Source organism: Dipodomys merriami, unplaced genomic scaffold, assembly GCF_024711535.1.
Source record: "Dipodomys merriami isolate MVZ:Mamm:240054 unplaced genomic scaffold, mDipMer1.0.p SCAF_15, whole genome shotgun sequence".
NCBI classification, from domain to species: domain Eukaryota; kingdom Metazoa; phylum Chordata; class Mammalia; order Rodentia; family Heteromyidae; genus Dipodomys; species Dipodomys merriami.
The window spans coordinates 19,454,341-19,473,607 of NW_027202826.1; the positions used below are offsets into that span (position 1 = coordinate 19,454,341).

Sequence of the window (19,267 nt, forward strand, 5' to 3'; positions counted from 1 at the left end):
TAATGTCTACCTCAAAGAGTCACATTATCACCACAATCAAAATAATAGAAAATTACATTCAAAATAACTGTTAGGTCATTTGAATTTTCAGGTTCCTTAGGTTCAAACAAATTTACAAATAACAATGATTTTTTTTAAAGGGGCGGGAGGAGGGAAAGGGCTGATATCAAAACAGTGCTACCAAAAGCAGAACTAAAATGCTAGTTATAAAGGCATGATGGTGTCTGTGAAGTAGTAAAAATATTATCTGTGTATTTAAGAAAAAATAAAGGAAACAGCTGTCTAAATATTTTAGCTTTTTCTCCCTCCAAAATGTTTATACACTAAGGATAGAAATAACCTAAGCTAAGGCAATGTTTAACCCACTAGAGCACACACACATACCACAGAAATACATACACACAATATACACACACAGAACACACACCACATACACACACAATACACACCGCACCACATCACTCCACACACACAACACATACACATTCCACAACACACACTTCATCTTTTCCTTTTTGATATGAGGCATTTCCCAGCACATTGGCTGTAAGAGGGCACCCACCGTGACTGCCACACTCCAGCCGTGCACAAGAAAAGACAAGACAACTTGGCCCTTACTACTGGTTCCAAAGTGAAAAAGAGGAAAACAGACATACTGTCTGCTGCTGTCTTTCCTAAACCCAGTTTAAGTATCAGTCCAGGGTACTTTTATTAAAATGGTATCACCTTACCATATGCTTTCAAAATGGACAGCAGAACAGTTTCAAATCTAAACTATGCATTTTATTTTACATTTTTCCTTAATTTTTGTATATCAGAATCATGGAGGGGTTACACAACTACAGCCATGATTTGCTTATAGATTCTTATTCTACATTTTCATTTGACATTTCACCACAAACATTTCCTTGTGTGCCACGTTTTTTGCAGGTTATCACCCATAAGAATTCTGTAATATTCCACAAATCTCCTATGTTATTTACTCACTTGTTTCTACCCTGACTTCTTATAGTAAGGAGTCACTCCTGTTTGTACCAAGTTAACTATCATGATTTCCACTATTGTGCTGCATATTTAGGTTGACTCCAATTGTTTTCTCCGTTTTGTAGGTAAGCCTACAATAATCAACTTCTTAATAAAGTTCTTTTTTGCTTTTGGGGGGAAGTAGGGGTGCTAGAATTGGGGTTCGAACTCAGGGCCCCACGCTCTTGGCTCAGAGCCTCTTGCTCCCAGCTGGTGCTCTACCATTTGAACCGCACTTCCACTCCTGCATTTTACTGATTTAATTGGAGATAAAGACTCTTGGACTTTTCTGCCAGGCTGGGCTTCAATCCATGATCCCCTAGGTTTCAGCCTCCTGAGTAGTTAGGATTACAGGTGTGAGCCATCAACACCAAGCATATTACTCCACAATTCTTGTTTGTTTGTTTTGGGGTCCGGTCATGGGGCCTGAACTCTGAGCCTGGGCGCTGTCCCTCAGCTCTTCAGCTCAAGGCTAGAGCACTACCACTTGAGCATAGCACCACTTCCGGCTTTTTTTTTTCTGCTTATGTGATGCTGAGGAATCGAACCCAGGGCCTCATGCATGCAAGGCATGTGCTCTACCACTGAGCCACCTTCCCAGCCCTATTCCACAATTCTTAATGGAGTTATTTCCTCATGATTAAATCTTGGATACATCAATGAGTCAAAATCTGTAAACATTTTTACCCACTGGAGTGTAGCATTGCTTTACAAAATTCTCATATATTTTTGCAATGTCAGTGTAGCAAATATAACAAAATGCCCAGTAAGTACTTAGTACTAAGGCACCTATAGAAACAAGTCTGTCTTCTTTTTCAGTTTTGCCAGTATAAACAAAACAAAAATGCTCCTAGATAAACTTCAAACATATTTATAGAATACAGAAAAATCTGTATTCTTCTAATCCCTAAAACTCCTCATTTTCTGATATATTTCTTAATAATTTGGTAAATATTTTTGCATTTTTCCCTTTGGTATATAACAGTATCTTCTCTCTCTCTCTGTCTCTCTCTGTCTCTCTCTGTCTCTCTGTCTCTCTGTCTCTCTGTCTCTCTGTCTCTCTCTCTCTCTCTCTCTCTCTCTCTCTCTCTCTCTCTCTCTCTCTCTCTCTCTCTCTCTCTCTCTCTCTCTCTCTCTGTGTGGTTTTAAGATTTTTTTTCATTAAAAAAAGACTGAATCTCTCCTGTCATTAAGTGTAAGGTTATCATATGACTCTGTCCCGTTCAAATATATGGACTTGATTCCAATATACATTCGATTTGGAAACAATATATTGTATCAACTATCCCAGCAACTTAAAAATGTCTGGGGCTTTGCCAAAGACACCTTCACTCTTGCTTGAATAATATTAAAATCATGTAATCTGAAGGCTCAGAATAGAACATGCCCATTAAGGTGATCATTCCATACAGGCTATACAGGCTACAGGGTCAACAAATAAAGGAAGAGGGACACTTGTCAGAAAGAATATCCATTCATTATGTTAGTGGCTTACACACATTTGTGTGTTTAAGAAGGTGCGTTTTATCAAAAGAATCATCTATATTTTAATTTACACATAAACTTTAAGAAAGAAACCCCTTCAGTGTGAGAACAGGCATGTTTAAAAACTAAGGAGGTCCAAGAAACATTTCCCAAACTTCTCTATTGAAAAACTATACATTCTTACTCAAAATCGCACAGTGTAGCTCATGGTCTAAGACCATGTATGGAAAGAATGAAAACAAAATAGGACTAAACAATTTATTTGATATGACTCTTCTGATTCAAACTTTTATCTTAAGAGTCTAAGTTATAACTTCTTGTGGTCAAGACTAATAGCTAAGCAAATCCACTAATATTTTCCATGTAGGCATTAACTACTATACTAATGTTAACATGTTTCTATATTTTTTCTACATGTCTTCTCCCAACTAGTTCTGGATCCTAGAGAAAAATATGAAGGAACTTTGTGAATTTTTCAAGCTTAACACTAGAAAGGAGAAGATTTCTTGTTTCAATAGACAAGATCAACAACTCAGAAACTTTAAACATTTTTACAATGTAAAAGCCTCAAGAAAGTTTCCTTCTCATTGATATTCTTTTGAACAGATTTAGAAACAGGTAACAATTTGTCTTGTTTTTATTTTGAGGAACATGTGTCAAAGGAGACACAATGTATAACCGTAAGATTATATGTTAAGGTAAACAATTAAGAGTAAGAATCCATTAAACATCTAAGAGAAAGAAATAATTCCCTAACTTTGTTAAGAAGTAGCAACCACTTAAAAGTGACTTTCTAAAGTAAAATCCAACTGGCTTTAATCTCAGAAACTTTTAAATCATTTTAAAATTCCCTTTATGTCTTAATTACAGTGGAATATCGAATCTGGCCATTACCTACATTACCTTCAGGGCATTTTATTCGTTTATACAATTAAATGAAACTTTTCTAGATGCAAATCCTATTATTCAGTAGTTGAGTGTAACAACGTACTCATCTTTCTCAATGTCTAGCAACTTCTATTCATTTTACTTCCTCTTAGTATTGCTGTGAGAAGCTAAACAGAAAGGAAATGACGTTGAATGAACCGTTTTCAATATTTTGTTTTGATAAAACTGTTCAATTTTTGTTTATGTTAAATGCTTCAAAATGGCCAGCAAGTAATATGAAGAATAAGTACATTCTCTTTTTAAATATAAATCTATGTTGTGTAAATTTTAGTGTCACTTTACTCAAGGGTTTTATCACAAGCATATTTTCTTTAAGTTTTCAATTTGATCACTCTGTTTCCCAATTATTATTTTTTTAAACAAGAAAATCTTCCTCAAAGTCTGTTATTGCAGATATCTCACTATTTACTCTTTGGCATATTTGGGTACAACTGATAAACAGCCACATGTTGAACTTAGGAAATCCTATGGTTACAGTTCAAGGGTGCCAGGGACTTATACTAATCACTGCTAAGCAGTCCACACAAAAGTGTGCAGTCAAACTACTACAGAAATATTTTGAATATGTTGAGGCTGGGAATGTGGGTGCTTGCCTAGCATGCATGACGCTCCGCGTTCAATACCTGAGTACCACATACACAGAAAAAGCCAAAAGCGGTACTATGGTTTAAGTAGTATAGTGCTAGCCTTGAGCTGAAGAGCTCAGGGATAGCACCCAGGCCCAGCCTGAGTTTGAACCCCACGACCAATAAAAAACAAAAGCAAACAAAAAAAGACTAAGTTGAAAGAACATGTTTAAACTAAGAGTTTCTTAGAGAAAGTTTTGTAATATGTACAATCTTATGTAATATGATTCTAGGTACATATAAACCTTTAATGAAAATTATTATTTAGAAGTAGCAACAAATACAACAATAATCCCTATTGTCTATTTTTAATAACTTTTGTCAATAATACTGATCAAGGGACAAGCTGTCCAAGCCCCCTGACACACTACAAAGTGTCCTATTTCTATTAGAGTGGCAGTGGAATTTAGTCCAAATAGTATTATCTCACTTAATTCTGTGCCTTCATTACAAGAACAAAAATTAGACTCCATTTCAAATGAAGAACAAGGTATGGGACAAAACTAATGGTACCCATAATGGCATACCATGTACTTGAGAGCTAAGTGGATGCATATTATGAATTGGCCATGCTCCATCAGGAAAACAGCAGATCTGTGTAAGGTGACAGAAGCTGGCCCAAGGTCTCTTCAAAACCAGTTAACAACATGGAGTGTAAACCAGTCACTTTCCAGAGAAAAGACCAAGTACCCAGCCAGGCCTGGGAAAAGGTCCGACAAGGCAGTCCCAAACATACAGCCAGAAGCCAGCAGACAATTGTGATCAAATCTCCCTGACAGAAACTTCAAGTACTATTCTGTGCAATGAAGATCTTCTGCATAACATCACAGATGCTGAACCTGTTTCCACCATTTTCAAATAAACCATGAAGGTATTTTTGCTTGTTTCTTTAAATCTTACCATAATGTTGTTATTGTTATTATTATTATTATTATTATTATTATTATTATTATTATTATTATTGCTTCATTTGTTGAAATAGTTTGGTTTTTTCCCTCCAATGTTTCAAGCAGCACCTATGCAAAGCGACAGAACCAAGATTTACAGAACAGGCTTTTAAATCCACTAGCTCTGTTCATATTTCATTGTGTGGCCTGTGGCTAATTCCACTGAGGTTTTCTCAGTAAGGACAGGTAATTGAAGATTTAGGATTCGTACATCTCCCCTACAAACTCTGGAATCAGCACATCAGTGAGTATGACAGCTCCTTCCCAGCCAACACTGCAGAAAGATATGTCAGACCACTATCATTAAGTCTGAAATTCCTTCCTAAAGTAGCTTAAGGAAACCCAGGTTTTGTATGATTGGTTACTTTGGGTTTTTTGTATGAGTGATTAGTATTTGGCTTTAGTTTTGGGATTTTTATGGTGTTTTGTTTGTTTTGGTTTGCTTTTTATACTCAGGGACATTCTTTCTAGACAAGCACTCAACATACCTCCAGGCCCTTTTTGCATTATTTTCAAGATAGGGTCTCACTGTATGGGCCAGCCTGGGCTAAAATTCTCTTTGTTTTGCAGTGCTGCTAGGATTTACAAGAAAGTACATGATAACAATTATGTACTGTTGTGCCAACCTTTAGGTAAAACTGAGTCTCCAAAACTTAATTTGCCTGTGTGGTCTCAAACCATGATCCCCGGTCTCAACTACTCACAGATTTAAGCCACCATGCCTGGCTCAAATAAACCTTTATTTTAATTTACCAATAAATATGTCTGTTAATACCACAGGTAACAAGTACCTTTAGATCAACGGATAGATGGATGGATGGATGGATGGATGGAAAAATAGATGAATGAGTGAATGGACTGATACATTTGTATATACTTATTTTATATATCAGATTTATAATGCTGAAATAGACTTGTCTCTTATCATAATATCCTACTATTGGTTACATGTAGTGAGCACATTCAGGAAATGATATAGAGTAAGCCCCATTATAATTTCTATTACAAAATGTGTAATTTATTTATCAGGTCATCATCAGTACTCTATAAAACCATATTTATACTATATTCCTTGTATCATCAAGAACTGTCATTTGCAGAGATCCACAGCTACTTTGGAAGGAATATCTTTTTCCACACTTTTAGAGAATATTTATGTGTGCCTATCTCTATGCTTGGCATTAAGTTTGCAAACCTGAGTAGGATAATGATCTCTGCACTCCAGAAACAGGGAAGGTGAAAAAGGTAAACAAACAATAACAAATTAATATACTGAGTCGATTTCAAAGAGACAAATAATTTGGGTCATAAGGAGAAATAAGCTAAAACATTGCCAACTTTATTTAACAGATACAACCTAACACGATTAGTTCACATATATAAACAACCCCCATAAAGACTTTGTATCCAGGAAATATGAATCACAGTAGCATTATAAAAACATGAGAAACATTATAAAACAGCCAGAAAACCTGTTCATACATCTTGGCTCAGGTTTCCCTTTCACAGACGTTGGAGGTCGACCCAGAATATAAACTGGGATGACAGTCTAGTGGTCTTCACTACTACCACAGTGAAGAAACAAGTCTGCCATTGCTTTCCAAATTAACTTTTAACATCTCTTTCAGACACAGAAGATAGCATTTCATATAGTGGTCTTAAATGTTATTGCAGATTAAATTGTATATAAGCTCCTCAAAAGTAAAGCATTTCTGATGAATTCTGAATTGGCTCCACACTGATTGCCATTGTTTCTAACCGCTACTTATGAATAATTTAGTAAAAACAAAAAAAAGGAAAAAAGGAAAAGCCTATCAAGCTTTACAAAGCAATTTAAAATATAAAACTTTTCTTTCAAAATATTTCAAAATTACTTAACACAAATCATCATAATTCAAAACAGACAGAATAATCACAAATGCCAACATAATGAACATATTTACACAAACTTCTCTAAATTACATATAAACATGCATTTTTATTTTAAAATATCCCTTTAATATAAACAGAAATTCACACAGTCTGAAGACATTAAAAAAATGATATACAAAGCAACATCAGGGCCTCCAAATGTCCGAAGTTTACTAAAGCTACAAAATTGATTTGATGTAAAAGATAACATGGAATGTGACAAACTTGCTATCAGGCCCTCCCTAATCAAGTATTCCAATAGAATCGATATTATGAACTACCCAATTTACTTTATTCTTATATTATTTTATTTTTTATTATTTACTTTATTCTAAACAATGAAACAACTAATTTCACTCTGAGGAAAAGGAAGCAAGCTAAGCTTTGTAAAGAATGTTTTCCATATTTTGTACTTTTGAACATCCTTAGTCTGCTGCCTATTCCAATTAAATGTCCTTGTAAAGAGAAATACATTTACTTTAGAATTCATGCATGAAATGAAAGGAAATCACTAATTTCCAATTAAGATAAAACAGAAAAATAGAGTGTTTACATTTGTTTTCTGCAACACATGATCTGTTTCACTGACAGAATATGCTAAAGCATAGCTGAATACAATGCTACCCAGCTTCTAAAAAGGAACTCTTCTCTTCTTTTAGGCAGCAATTTCTCTGGTAGAAACTGCTTAGACTTAAGAATATCTGTCACATGTGTAATAGTCACATCTGTATAAATGCTACTGAATGAGGCCTAGATTTAGAGTAAGGCAGGAATTGGTTTCACTTCTTTCTGCCACAAACACTCTCCCTCGCCCCGTGCTGAGATGAAGTCCCATCTCCATCATCAAGCAGCCGTGTAACCATGGCCAAGTCAGTCACCTCAGTCTGACCATCTTTAAAAGGTAGCTGTATCCTCATCTTCAAGGTCCTTTCTGGGTTTAACACTATGAGAAGATCAAGCTGCAATGATATATTAATATAAGCATCTTAGTATTACATAATCCAAAAATATCAAGGTTTAACTTCTCTAAGATGGCATGTTATCAAAAAGTAACAAAACTCTCCTTAGTAAGTTTGCTATAGCATTCTCTAATAAGTAGACTAGTAACAGAACTTGACATCCCTAAGACTATTATTATTATGAACTTATATACAGAATTCTAAACGATCTAAAAATACAAACTGGTTAAATGTCAACATTATTATTCCCATTTAAGGAAAGGAGAAATTGAGTCTCAGTGCCCTGAGAGTGATTGGCCTTAGTCACAAGACAGCTAGCTCAACATGACAAAGGTCCCTGGCTCTCAGCCATTACCTTTTAGGGGTTAAGGCAATTGGGCCTCCCTCGTCACTGGAAGGCAGAACTATAAGGCACGAGAATTATGTAGAAAACTTGAGCCAAATTCAAGTCTCACTCAAAAATTGGGAGTGATCATTTGATACAGTTTGAATGGTACTCAAAAACTGTATCTCAAGTCAAATTCACATAATTTCAAAAACTCAGGTGGACGTTTCGTCAAGATGAATTCAAAGAATGTCTCAGTCATTTGGCTAAGATCCAGTGTGTACCAGTTATCAGTTTAATATCTGATATGCCCTCTTAGGAAAATGTATTAAATGAATATCTGAAATGGAGAGATGGGACAAGGACTTGTTTTGTCCACTCCAGCATCAACACCCAGGGACCTGGTATTATAGTAGCTTCAGGAATGGTGCACCCCTTCAGGGAAACCAAACACTTGTCAAGCTGGGCTTGCTAGTTCATACCTGTAATCCTAGCTGGCCAAGTGGGCAGGAGGAGTGTGGTCAAGGCTGGCCCAGACAAAAATTTGAGACCCTAAAATCAAAAAGGTGTGAGGACAAGGCTGAAGTAATACAGTACTGGTCTTGCAAATCTGAGGGGCTGAGTTCAAACCCCAGTAGAAAAGGAAAAAAGAAAAAAAGAATTAGGAAAGCACATGGTAGAATCCATAGCTGTGCAGACTTATTTATAAATTCAATAAACTTCTTCATAAAATAGGAAATTCAGAATGGTGAAATAGAAAAACTCTTCTGTTTAAAAATATTATTGGTTTTTATTAAGTTACAAATATAAATATATTTACTTTATCTCCATTTGTATCACCATCCACATTGACCCCCCAATTGTCCATATTTTATCTATACTTCTTACACAAAAGTATTAATTTGTATACTTGATAAAACAATTGTTTATGCTAATAAAAATGATATTCATTCACAGTCACTTATTATAGGTACACATTCTTTGAGTTTGGATGTACCAAATGTGACTTCAAAAGTTTACAGCCGGGCGCTGGTGGCTCACGCCTGTAATCCTAGCTACTCAGGAGGCTGAGATCTGAGGATCGCGGTTCAAAGCCAGCCCGGGCAGGAGAGACCATGAGACTCCTATCTCCAATAAACCACCAGAAAACCGGAAGTGGCGCTGTAGCTCAAGTGGTAGAGCGCTCGCCTTGAGCTGAAGAGCTGAGGGACAGCGCTCAGGCCCAGAGTTCAAGCCCCACGACCGACAAAAAAAAAAAAAAAAAAAAAAAAAAGTTTACAATGACTTTTTAAATTAATAAAAATATACTTTTAGCAATTCATTTATATTAAAAACATACTATGCTATCCATAGACACCCTGATTCTTTCTTTACATACTTGTTCTTTCTCAGTAGTGACAAAGTCAGAGACAAAGTAAGTACAGTGTAGCTATAAATATTAAGCTACCTGATAACCCTTCTGGGGTAGCTATCATAAATAATTTTAAGTATGCCAATCTGATGGAATAAATATGTTATTGTTGTAGGTCTTATTTTGCAACACATGATATTGCATCTTCAGAAGTCAAATTGCATTTTGTCTACTATTTATGTCCACTCAAAACTTTTTTTTTTTGTCTATGTCCAAAGCTATTTACAGTCTTTTGTCTTCCATAGTTGTTCCAAGTATTTTCTACTAGACTTTTGCCTTTGTTTTTGGTGACTTTTGTAAATGAGAGTATCTATCTACCTGTTACATAACAAAGTCTCATAATCTTTGCTTTGTGGATTAAAGTTTCTCAACAGACTTCCAAAGACACTTCCATGAAGTCTCTTATTGTTCTGCTAATCGTTTTTCCTTACATCACCCTTGACTTTTATTTATGCTGTTAATACATTTGAACCTTTTTAACAGATGGAGGCACATATGGCTAGAAGCCATGTCATATCAGTTGCTCAATAATCCATGCTCTTCCTATTTCACTCAAATGTTGTTTTATCATTTCAGAAAGTTCTATTATGTACTGGACATGTGTCCGGATTTTCTTACAGATTCCATTTTTCTACCAACACTGATCTTTAGATAATAAATTTCAGTTCTGGGCATCATAACAATACTCCCTTTCAGTTTCAGTTTAAGTATCATTTGTATAGATAAAATAGTTTTTATATGTGGTTTTTAAAACCAATACAATAACAATCAGAAGAGTACTACAAAGTGTTCAAGTTTACTAACCTAGGAAAGAAAGCTCTTAATTTCCTAAAGGGTTTGCATCATAATTTTGAACAGAAACATAATCAAAAATGATTAAAACATGTTTGCATATCTAATAGACTTTAACTGAAACTTTGCAACTACCAAATTTATTGTACAAGTCCAATACACTATAGTCAATCATTTCACTTTACCAGAATACTACCAAATTTAGTGTACAAATCCAATACACTATAGTCAATCATTTCATTCTACCAAATATTTATACTGAAAACATTTTTCCATGACTTTATAAGAAAACAGATTTAATAAAACAGATTCAAAAATGTCTAATAAATGTTCCCTATTTTTATATGCCACGATTTATACGCGCCTGCCTAACTTTAAACAGGCCAGTGTCTGGCCCAATTTAAAGAAAAACATTGAGGCCACTGAAAACTAACTGCAATGTCAACCCACTTTAGAAAAAAAGCTGTTAGTAAAACAAGGGTGAAGTTAGCAGCAGTAGTGAAAAGCACAATACATACACAATGAGACCCATTCAAGGTACTAATGAGACATTCAGGCTTTGCTGCTTTAGAACAAGAGTCAGAAGAACCAGTTCCCACACGCGCACAAGTTTGTTTATTTTATTTTGCTTATCTGCAATCAGGGAAAAAAATATGATCCCAGTGGTTTGGAATGGCTTGAAGAAAAATGTTTCTCGGCTTGTAGGGGAGAGAAACCGCCTGGTTTTCAACCAGAGTAACTAGCTGTTTTGCTCATGTGAATGTCAAAGCGCATGATTGAAAACTGAAATACTTAACACCATAAAAGGCATTATTCTTTCTTATTCTCAGCCTCTAACATTTTTAGCCATGTTTTCAAGAGGAAGTAAAGAGATAATGAGTACCTTCTCAATCATTCTGGAAGTTCTATAGAGTGTGATTCGTGAGTTACTGTTTAGGTAAATAGACTAACAGAATTAAGTTTTCTGTACTTGAGAAGATGTGAAATGAACTTTCATAATTGATGTTTTCCAGAAAGCCAACAAATAAGCAAATGTGAATGACAGAGCTGTTTCCACTTGGAGCCAAGCTAACTAATGAAAAAACAGTATCTTTTATAGAGTTCAAATGCGGAAAGAAAACTAGCAACTATCTCTATCTGATATAAAAAGTAAAAGGTAACACTACTCTTTGAATGGGATGAAAGGGGATTTTGTAACATTAAAACTTCCTTTTCAAGGGCAATCTTCTAACCAAATCATTTACTTCAAAAACAGGAAACAGCAGCCCTGCAAGGTTAGGGGATTGGCCCAGTACAACCAAAACCAAAAAGGGAAGGGAGGCTTAAAAAAAAAAAAATCAGTGATAAAATTTAAAACTTTCATACACTGCTTCTAGCTTAAAACCATATTTTTTTTAATGGCAGTGCTATGGTTTGTACACAGGTCTTCAATGCTGGCTCGGCTAGACAAGCACTCTACCACTTGAGCCATATTCTCAGCATCCAAAAATGTTTTTATAACATATATGTATATATATTTTTAAAATTGAAATATATCTAGGCTGTTTTCTAAGTGTTCTTCATGATTCGCAAAAATGATCATTTGCCTAGTGACTCTCAAATGATGGCACTACACTGTTCTTTAGTACTTGAGAACCTACAACGTATAAAACCATGTTCACGCATGGCTTTGAGAGAACGTGATTTGCTGGAAAAGCCTGTGAAAGTATTCTATGTGCTTTTCAGATCAGAAATCTACAAGAGGAAAGCCATTTTAACTTCATCTACAGAAAAGAAGACCCTTCACCTTCATCAGGGAGAGCAGGAAAGCCCACCACAGATACAGAAGGCTCCAATATCCATTTCTTCAATTAGCTCCTTACCACATCTGTGGAATGCCCTGTTGTTTGGTAACTCGCTAAGAAGGCCTTTCTAAATCTGCTGGCTGTCATTCATTTAATTGCATATTGGGGCAGCTAATTAGGGAAGGCACCTTTCTGTTTAAGAAATACTGCCTCAGGTGATGCTTGAGTTAGTAGCCAACTTTCACCCCACACCAGTACTCACTCCTGAATCAATATTCTGTCTTGAATACCTACCACTCCACTTGTGGAATGCAACCTGCCTCCTCCACCTGACCACCAAGATACCCCCTCCAGAAAGCCACAAATTATAGTGTCCAATTGCAAGAGGTAAAGCCAAAATGAGAGGGAAAGAAAATTTTCCACTAAGAAACTAACACTAACGATCCATAAATAAACTACAGAATAAGTAAAACAACATGGGCTTGTCCGCCTGCTATCACCCTCACTTTTAGGAAGAATAAAAGAATCCTACACAATCTCATTCTGATCTGAAAGTAAGAATGAACATTCAACCAAAACAAACCAAAAAAAAAAAAAAAAAAACACCAAGAACTGAAACCAAACCAAAACAAACAAACAAACAAAAAACATGCTAAACCTTCTTCTGTTTCCCCCGTAATTCTGAAGCTGCTATGTGGAGCATTGCAAAATTACTCACTAAACGAACCAAATCCAATTCCCTTATCTCACACAGTTCTGGGTTTGCGCAGGTAAACAGTCGTTTTTCTTTTTTCTTTGTTTCGCTACTGGCATCTCCTTTAGTTAAGAGTGAGAAATATGCTCAGATAAGCAAGACAAAATCAGAACTAGAAGTGGGAAAGTACAAGGCCCTTCCCCTTCCAATCACAGGACTGCTCAGAGGTAATGTGTCAAGTAGCTCAGTGAGCAGCCATCATTCATTGTTCTTTCTCTCAAACACCAACACTAGTGTAGGTATGGTAGGAATGAAAGCTCTATCAAACAGCAAAGAAATGTTTCCAAACAAAACATATTAAACTTGGATCGTGGTGTACACACAAGGAATTTAAAATAGAATTACAAGAACCCGCTGCTCCAATTTCATTTACAATTCTTCAAGGCAAATTTCACCGGTATATTATTTGTGTATTGTACTTATGCAAAGGACACCATCTTTGTGGAAAGCAAGGATGTCTGTGAGCCAAGCTCTGCCAGATGAAACATGTCCTGCTCACATATTGTGAATGAGCTTTTCTTTTCCTGGTCCACAGGACCTTCAACATAGAGCCTGTGGAAATGAGGATAGTCAACATACTTCCAGTGGCTGGGGTCTTTTTTCTCTGTGAAACAACTCTGAGAATGTAATTTGGCAGTACAAACAGAAGGAACCAGACAGGTCACCATGGTCCACTGGATAATCTACTCCACATCAGTTTTCATTTGCCAAAGTCTAACATACAGGTTTAAAAATAAAAAAAAAAAGACACTCCCCTAAAAAATGCTTTCTCCTAACAAATTGTGTCATGATTATGTAACAGCGGTTATCATCTTAAAATATTTTAAAATGTTCTTGTGCCCAGGATTTTTCTTGCTGCAAAAATTTTCACACATTCCTAAACCTCTCAGTTGTAGTATTGGTGTCTAGCATGTAAAACAAGTAGTCTGGCTCAGTGATTTTTCACAGTCCAAGCAAATAAATTAGTCCTTTTCTCAAATGTACTTCTTTTTTTTATACCTTAATCTTACAGTAAGAGAGGATTTTACCATAGAACTCTTCTTTCTTAGGTATCTATAGTCTGTTATCCAAAAATACTTATTGGTAAAGAAAGAACAATGGTAACTGAGTGATAATGGGAGAATTTCCTAATTGTATCTTACACATATTTTAGCCTTTTCATCTTTTGGGTGTGTCCCAAAACAATTTAACAATACATTTTATAATGAGTCATGTCTGCATGTTACAGGCATTCCTGTTTGTGCTGTTAAAAGACTCATAAGCCAAAAGCCTGGCCAGAAGTTGAAATTAAAAGTAATTTATCAACATTTTAATGTATTTTTCACACATAAAAACGTTCATTCTCCACAAATAGGACTTTAAAAAGTATTTTCTGCTTTGATAAATATACCTGAGCCAAAATAATCTTACATTTCTTTCTTTTTTTTTAATTGTCAAGCTGATATTCAGAGGAGTTACAGTTACAAAAGCAAGGTAGTAAGTACATTTCTTGCCAAACTTGTTACCCCTTCCCTCATTTTCCTCCTACTTTCCTTCCCCCTCCCAATCCCCTTGCCAAGTTGTATAGATCATTTCCAACGTACTGTCTTGTGAGTATCATGGTTGCTTTGGTTCTCCCTTGTCCTTTGTCTCACCATTCTGTTGTTGCCCTTCCCTTCCCTAATTCAGATAAACATTTTAAACCTAGAAAGAAAAATCTGCTCAGTGAGAGCCTATTATTTGTGTTTCAGTCTATACCACACATGGTAAACTTAGTTTATCACAATACCAAGAATACAGAATGCTCATTAAATTCTTTTAATGCAATATTCCAGAATTCATTCAACAAAAAAATTAGCCAAAGGTAATCTGTGTTGTAGTCACAAAACATTTTATTATTCAAGTAAAGCATACTCTCTGCAATGTGAAATTTAACTTTATGTGTGCACATAAAGTTAAACTTTTACACTACTGAAAGGAAGTTATCTCCCAGAAAAAGGGATGCAGTTTTCTATAAAATGCTTCCCAACAATAGCCCAGCCTACTTCAATTGCCCCCCTGCGTGCCTTTGTCATCAATCATTTATATCAGAGGAAGGAATCAAAAGGGAAAAAAGGCCTAACACATCAAGTGTCATCTCGGTACAGCCTGTAGCTTCCAGTTGTATCAAGCTTTATTCCTGGGGATATGGCACAAAGCATCTTACCTGACCATAACCCATAAATAATAGAAAAAAGCAAACACAAGCTGGGCACTGGTGGCTCACACCTGTAATCCTAGCTATTCAGGAGGCTGAGATCTGAGGATCACAATTCAAAACCAACACAGGCAGAAAAGTCTATGAAACTCTTATCTCCAATAAACCACCAGAAAACTGGAAGTGGCGCTGTAGCTCAAGCGTTAGAGCACAAGCCTTGAGCTGAAGAGCTGACGGACAGCGCCCAAGCCCAGAGTTCAAGCCCCACAACTGACCAAAAAAAAAAAAAAAAAGAAACACAAGCTTTCCAAAATGGAGGCAGACAGTCTTCTAGAGCAGTTATGATGTAGGTTTCATATAAACACCTTCAGTTCAACTGATGGACTTCCATTTGTTCCATTAATTCCAGTTATTCTTTTTTATTTGGCCAGTCCTCAGGGCCTCGCTTGGGCACTGTCCCTAAGCTTCCTTTGCTCAAGGCTAGCACTCTACCACTTGAGCCACAGCACCACTTCCAGCTTTTTCTGTATATGTGGTACTGAGGAGTCGAAACCAGGGCTTCATGCATACTAGGCAAAGCACTCTACCACTTCTAGTTAGTCTTAATGCTGTATTCACATTATCCATAGTGAACTTGGATGTTTTTCTCCAGTTTATTTTTCACTACCAAGAGATTTTAGAAATCCATTATCATTAGTACAATACTATTAAGTATAGCTCAAATAAAAAAAAAATTCTCAATGGCAGTAATAATTCTAATCCCCTCACAGGAATTCCTACTACAGTCACCCAGGTCTTATTTTCAAAAACAGTGATACTTCTATCCTTCAAAGAACAGAAGTAGATCCGGGCGCCAGTGGCTCACACCTGTAATCCTAGCTACTTGGGAGGCTGAAATCTGAGGATCGAGGTTCAAAGCCAGCCCTGGCAGGAAAGTCCGTGAGACTCTTATCTCCAATAAACCACTAGAAAACCGAAGTGGTGCTGTGGCTCAAGCAGTAGTAGAGCATTTGCCTGAGCTGAAGAGCACAGGGACGGCACCCAAGCCCAGAGTTCAAGCCCCACGACCAAGCAAAAAAAAGAAAAAAAAAACAGAAGTAAATTACATCAAGTCCAGTTAAAAAAGAATTATTTGATGTAAAAATAACTTACCTAAAATCTTTTACATAATTGAAAATTTAAAAATTTATTAAAATAAACATTTTAAGGACCTTGCCCAATTTTTTAATTATAGATGGAGCTAGTACATAATGAAAAATGATAAACTAATATATTTACAACAAGCTGTGCACCAGTGGCTCATGCCTTTAATCCTAACTACTCATGAAGCTAAGATCTAAAGAGCTTAGAAGCCTGCCTGGACAAAAAGTCTGTGCGATTCTCATTTCCAATTAAGCACCAAAAGGCAGGAAGTGGTGCTGTGGTTCAAGTAGTAGAGAGTTAGCCTTGAATACAAAAGCTCAAGGTGGGTGCCAAACCTTGAGTTGAATTCCCAGGCCAGGCACACAAAAAAATATGAAGTAGCAGATTTTTTTTTAACCGTATCACTTTAAAGAAACAATACCAATAATGAAAAATAATACTTTAAATTTTGAAACAAATATTAAAACAGTTTGCTTTATAGAAATGCTAACATAAAAATCACAAATTACTCAATTGTCATTTACATTAGTCAATCACAGGAATGAAAGAAATAATTCATCATTTCTTGTTTGTGAATCTATATACAGATTATCAATTCATGGCTTTTACCAACTGATGTATTGTGTAGTATATCACAGTAAATTTTACTCTTCCATTATATTCCTACCTTCTTTTCTGCCACAGAAGGAAGAAAACAAAAATGTGTTTGAGTACCTAACCTACAATGTGACCAACACTATGCCTTGTTCTCATTCTCTAATTCAATCTTTACAGCCAGCCCTATCAACTACACAGTACTAATTCTATTTAAATACCATGAGGTATTTAAAAATTCTAAAAAAGTCAAAATGTTACCTGAAGTCACTGAGCTATTTATTAGGTGTTTTTTTTCCCCCTGACCCATGCTCCATTTCTGTATTACAAGGAGGTAGTGAGCACTGGGATACCTTATTTCCATAAAAAACTCCAATTCTTCTGTTGGCAAAGCTCAGCTTCGGAACAAACACATTCACACCTCACTTAAGCCAGCCAACTTGTTAGCAAAGTTCATCCCTTGCCAGTTAAGGTTAAGTATAAGGATTTGTATGAAATCCACTGTATAAGTTATCTATACTCCGTTTGCTACCAGTTACATTATCTTACAACATATGGTTTTAGGACAATAACAATACTAATATTTAGTACATGTTTATTCTTTTCTTAGCATGCTTCTAGGAGGATTTACCCAGGAACATTGAGGTAATTATAAGCAGTTGATAAAGCCAATCAGAGTATAAAAAGTATTATAAAAAGCATAAGAAGATTACATATACATTTTTTATTTGAGATGAAATGGTAAGTAGTGAATGTAAATGCTTTTTTTCCTATTTTAAATAGCTTTTATTTTTTTAAGAAATACTTGGGGGATCTTATGCATAGAACTACTTTCTGGGATGTACTAATGACATGTTGAGTTGAAGTAACTGCAGTCTTCTTCATTTCCAAGGTATGTTTTAGGACCCTCATGGTTCATGATACCTCAAGTTAACAATCCCACTGGCACAGCTGACATTCCCAAAATGGCAAGCCTGAGGATGTAGTTCAGTCTTCTCTTCATATAATTTACATTCTAGGTGAAACTGCTATAAAGACTCTGCGTCTGGCTTTCTAAGCAGCATCTGTGGAGCATGTGAGCATCAGTACTCCAGTATTCTTCACTGGTGGCATGCTGGATCTAAAATGTCTTCAGAATCTCAGGCAACGCAACTGCACAGCTGACTATTCACAAGTCCTAGTAATTGACTCAAAATTCCTACAGGAAAGTGTGATTTATTATAAACAAATGGCTACTCTGGCTATTTTAGTAGCAAAAATTTTAGACAGAAAGAAGAGGATATAAGATACATGTTGTCTGGATGCTTTTAAATTCTACTGGACTTACTTTTTAATGGCTGTGAACTGGAGAGGAGAGTCAAAATTATCCAATGCCAACTGCAACGGATTATTGAATACATAAACACAATGAGGGAGTGGAACACCAAATTCTGTTCCTTGTAAGCTGCCCTGCAATTTAGGGGGCAAACACTAAAAATATTATATTTATCGCATATATAGAAAACATTAGTCACACTCTGTCAATTAATTACAAGAGAAAACAGAACGTACTTATAATCTGTAAGTGTATGTAATGACCAACAAACGTTATCACCTACTCTACATTTAAAACTGGAAGGCAATCCAGAAGCTAAATGCAATCAGAAATTCATAAATATATGTCTGCCCTATACTATTCAACATAGCAAGGATCACTGTAGATATTTCTACACATGTTGAAAAAGTAAGTCAGGCTTCTAATTTATCACATTTTAATTAAGGACATGATACCAGTCAAGTTACCCAAAGATTTGACTTTTCTAAACAGCCAGCAATGTGTGTTGCTGGCTGCCTAGCTGTGAAAACTACAAACCTCTCACCACCCCATCTGAACTGGTTAATTAAAAAGTATATAACTCAGTATGTTTGAAAAGAACAAAAGTTCAGACACTGTGTGGGAAGGAAAACAGAGGCACAGTACAAAAGTCCTTCCCACTTGTTTGTTGAAGCTTCCTGAGCACCCACCCCCTTGTAAGAGTGGCAATACCACGACTCCCTTCTTTTCTAAACAATACTGGGAAGAAAAACTATAGGTTTTATTCGTCTTTTCTTTTTTAAAAGATATTTAGAAACGACTAGCTCTTGGTTTGATTTATTTTCATGTTAGTACTGTATTTTTTCATGTATTTTTATTTAGTGAGAGAAAACATACTTAAGTGGTTCATTTTCTCCATAGAAAGCCCTGAAACTAACTTTGAAATAGAAATATTAGGCCCTACAAGTCCAATTTTTATTTCAAGTTGTATTGAACACCTTTAGGACCTTTTTGTCCTCTATACTTTCCTATGCATGTTCTGAGATAGAAGTCCCCTTCTCCCATTTTTGGCCAGGCTGGAGTTTGAACTGGGGA

General features: G+C 35.9%; 1 protein-coding gene, 1 long non-coding RNA gene and 1 other non-coding gene across 4 annotated transcripts in view; 1 reads left to right on the forward strand and 2 right to left on the reverse strand.

Annotated features, from left to right (window-relative positions):
• The window catches only part of Ppp3ca (protein phosphatase 3 catalytic subunit alpha), a 257,022-nt gene that overhangs the window by 210,210 nt on the left and 27,545 nt on the right, over positions 1-19,267 (reverse strand). The window lies entirely within an intron of this gene.
• Positions 6,348-13,003, reverse strand: LOC138826940 (uncharacterized). Its single transcript, XR_011371908.1, has 3 exons — positions 12,930-13,003; positions 8,707-8,776; positions 6,348-7,899 (listed from the first exon to the last, which is right to left on the reverse strand). It is a non-coding gene; the product is annotated as an uncharacterized lncRNA (long non-coding RNA).
• Positions 8,474-8,662, forward strand: LOC138827072 (U2 spliceosomal RNA). Its single transcript, XR_011371944.1, has one exon. It is a non-coding gene; the product is annotated as a U2 spliceosomal RNA (small nuclear RNA).